A 4208-nucleotide genomic window follows, 5' to 3' on the forward strand; every position below is an offset into this window, starting at 1 on the left:
AGGACGAAAATCTGTTGCATCCACAATATTGCAGATTTGAGAAAACTAAAAACGCAGAATCATAGATAATGACCATATCTATTAGATTGCTGAATCTGGATCAGATCAGATCATTTTTGTAGCCAAAAGGAACAAATCAATTTGCATTGGCTACGCAGCGCCCGACGTCACGCTCAGACTGATTTTCTGTCTGTCTCGCACGCATTCTTTGTCGTGTCGTTTAATATTAGCGGCGTCTGCCGGAGGAGAGCCATACTGACTTAGTCTCGGGTATAACTGTAGAGTTGTGGTGTCCGCAGCAACTCACAACGTTCCCCCTCGTTTTTTCCTTTATACATACCTAATTTACTTACTTCTAATATCCTATATTATATTCCTATCTTATCTATTTATACTCCACCGTTTATATATACCTATATCTATACATTTTTTTTCTCCTTAGGGATTAAGCCTCCTATTTTTTTTCATTCCATTAATTTTGTATCTTGAGTTGCCTGCTGATTGTACTTCAATACTTGTATTATTTTTGGAAGTGAAACTTGGTTTGCTAGTTTTTGATTGAAGCAACATGTCTATGATGAAGTACAACGAAATATATTGAATTTTATTAGCAATGAACATGGAGTAGACTTATAATTTCCTAGGGACAGGGTGACGTAAATGGGGTAGGGTAAGAATTATAGGGATTTCCAGAACCTTCGTACCACTGGAAATCATGGAAGGGTGGGTATAGAATCGTGGGGGTCGACTTCCATCGCTAGACCTCACGCCCGCGAGAGTTTGGAACACGCCGACGAAAGCCCCTAGTACTTTCGGGTACGCCCTATGATTGTGCCAGTTAATGTCCGTTATGCTCGGAATAGGCATAGTGTTGTTTTCGGAGTTCGCTCCCTGTAGAGTCACGGGATTCTAAAATTTTAAAGTTTATGTATTAGGAGTCGAGATGCGGTCAAACGAACCCCCCCAAGTTACCGAATGAGCACGGAACCAAAGAATCCCCACCGGCCGTGACCTCGACATCCCCTCCAATCCATCCCCTACTCACGTATAGAAATATATCGTGGAAATGTTACAGAATTTTGCTGTAAAAGTTTGAACTGAAAAATAAGTAAAATAAGTGACAATTCATGTGCCTCCGAGTAGGACGTGGAAAGCAATTTGTATGGCGTACCGATGCGTCCCTTCGACCACAACTTACTCGACCTGGATGCCGACTTTCGTTTCACTTTAACTTTTTGTCTATTGTTTTCAGAAATGGTTGAACGATGTTCTGCAGCGACGCAGAGTTTCCATGGGGTGGAGTCTTCATCTTCGGGCACGGTGTGCAGGCGCTGATACAGTTGTTCACTCTCGCTTCGGTAGTCTTCATATTTGCCCCGCTGCTGCCTGATTCTCGCCAACATTTTCCTGATCCATTTGCACTGTTACACTTCCTCCAGAGCTTGATGTAGTAACTCCAATGGTTGGCGGGAAAATGCATCTGCTACCACGTTTTGCTTCCCTCGGCGATGGTGGATTTCGAATTGATACTGCTGCAGCTCTAAAGCCCAACGTGCTATCCGTCCAGTGGGGTTGTCGATCGAGTTGATCCATTTCAGGGCGAGATGGTCCGTGATCACGTCAAATCGGTATCCTTCCAAGGAACAGTGCAGCTTGCGAATTGCCCACACTATTGCCAAGCATTCCTTCTCAATAACGGAGTAGTTCTCCTCGGCTTTGGACAAGCGTCGACTCGCGTAGGCTATTACTCGTTCCTCGTCCCTTATCTTTTGTGTAAGAACGGCTCCTAACCCTTGTTCGCTAGTGTCGGTTTGCAATGAGAATTTTTCATGAAAATCAGGGCAGGCGAGAACCGGCGCTTCAGTTAACCTGATCTTCAACTCCTCGAAGGCTTTTCCTGTTCCTCCGACCATTTCCATTACTGATCTTTCCTTAACAACGCAGTCATGGGTTCTACTATTTCGGAAAAGCTGGGTACAAATCGCCGGTACCAGGAGGCCATACCGATTCATCGGCGAAGTTCCTTGACACCTGCAGGAGGTTTCAGGTTGCGCACTGCGGCGATATTGTCAGGATCCGTGTGTATGCCGTTCCCGCTGATGACGTGCCCTAAATATTTCAGTCTGCGTGTGAAGAAGCTGCATTTGTCCTTGTTGAGTCGAAGATTAGCCGCTGTAGAACTGTCCCGAGATGCCGCATGTGGGCCTCCACGATATGTTATGTGCCCGATAACGATAATATCATCAAGATAGGCGAATGCGTGTGGTTCCATGTCACGGCCAATCACGCTGTCCAGTGCTCGCTGGAAGGTCGCGCCGGCGGAGTGAAGCCCAAAGGGCATCACTTTACAGTGAAACAATCCGCAGCCCGGCACGGTGAACGCCGTGCACTCGCGGCTGGCTGGGGCAAGCGGAATTTGCCAGTAGCCGCTCTTCAGATCCAGGGTCGATATGTAGCTGGCATCTCTCAGCTGTTCCAATATGTGTTAAATCCTGCGGAGGGGGTACGCGTCGGGGATTGATCGCGCGTTCAACTATCGGAAGTCTATGCACATCCTGATGTCACCTGTTTTCTTGCCCACGAGGACAATTGGGGCGCTATGTGGACTCTTCGAAAGTTTAAATTTTCCCTTCCTTATGCAGTTCGTCGACCTTTTTATTAATGACGGCTTGCATAGCGGGGTTTTTTGGATAATAACGTTGTTTTATAGTGGCTTGTTGTCGCGCATCACGATGTTATGTTCTGCAATGGACACTTCGCTGAGGCCGTCGAATTGTTTCAGTTCTTGTTGCAACCATTCGGCGATCCAGGGTTCCAGGACGTCGGACAATTGGGATATACTCACGGTGGCCACTGTTGCTCCTTGCGTCCGTTGCCAGTCACTGGTGCTCCTACGGCGGAGTCCGTTGTCGCCAGTGCCGGGTTCGAATCGCATTCGTCTCTTGGATCGCCGCTGTACTCGGAAGGGGTCGAGGCCGGGGAGCGCCGATGTCCATCCGGGTTGGTATCCTGCTGGGGTCGAGACCTCGTCCGAATTCCTAGAATCCCTTGAAGGAACGGCCACGCACGTCTCGTTCGGTACGTCGTCCTTCGCAAGTTTTTCCCACCTCACCATCATGGATCCCAGGGGATCGGCCACGCACTCCTCGTTGGGTACGTCGTTCCTCGTCGGGTCCTGATGCTGGGTGATCCAGTCTCGGCTGAGATTCGTAGGTTGATCCAGGCTGGATCCTATGGATACTATGTCTTGAGTCCTGGTATTATGGCTGCTTTTAAAATTTAGGCGCAAGGAGACTCCTCCACACTGCAGGGTCGCGTCTATTCCGCATAGAAAATCCATCCCGAGGAGGACGTCATCCATCACGTCTTTCATTACCAGCACCGGCATCTTTACTTGTTGATCTCCTAATCGTATGTCTGCCATCAGCGCCTGAGTCAATTCCCGGAGTGACCCATCCGCCAATCTGATCGTCGTTCGTACCATCGCTATACTCTGTCCGTTATCCAGCTCCAGAGCTTTGCGTTCGCTAACGAAGCTCCGTGTGGCGCCTGTGTCCAGAGTAGCGAGCAGGTCCTCTCCTTCCATGGTTACTTGCGCGCGAATTCGTCCTTTCTCCAGCCGCAGGGTTCCCTTTACTGCCTCGGGGCGGGAGCGGCGATCTTCGCCCGGTCCCCTGCCGAGTGAAGCGCCTGTCCGTTTCCCGACAGCATTCGATGGTGCGTAGCCCGCGACGGCCGCAGTCCCAGCAGTATAAGACTTGGGGCTGTTCATACTCCCTGGAGAAGTGTCCGGACCCGCCGCAGTTCCTACAAGCATGCTACACGTCGATTACGGTGTCGGCGTCTTGGATGATGGTTCCATTCCTGGCATTCGGCTGCTGCGAGTCCGTCGACCAATCCCTCACCTGGGTTCTATCGTGCCGCTGTCCTCGCAGCCGCGTGATTCCTTGGTCCTCCTTGTTTGGCCGGCCGTTGGCCCTGAAGTTTCCCGGGGATGGGTGTCTCGTGCTTGGTTCGCGTAGCCCGTGAGTTCCGACGTGCCCTTGTTACGCGTCACCTCGAAGTTCACAACCAGTTGCGTTAGTTCGGTGAGAGAATCAAAATCTTTTTTTTGCCTCGTAAACAACTGGTATTCCTGAGCCAGCCCGCGCTGCATCATTAGTCGAATGTCCACGAGGTACGTTTTATACGCTTCTTTTGGTCGTTGA

This window comes from Drosophila persimilis, unplaced genomic scaffold (genome assembly GCF_003286085.1).
Source record: "Drosophila persimilis strain 14011-0111.01,24,50 unplaced genomic scaffold, DperRS2 tig00001387-arrow-arrow-pilon, whole genome shotgun sequence".
In the NCBI taxonomy this organism is placed as follows: Eukaryota; Metazoa; Arthropoda; class Insecta; order Diptera; family Drosophilidae; genus Drosophila; species Drosophila persimilis.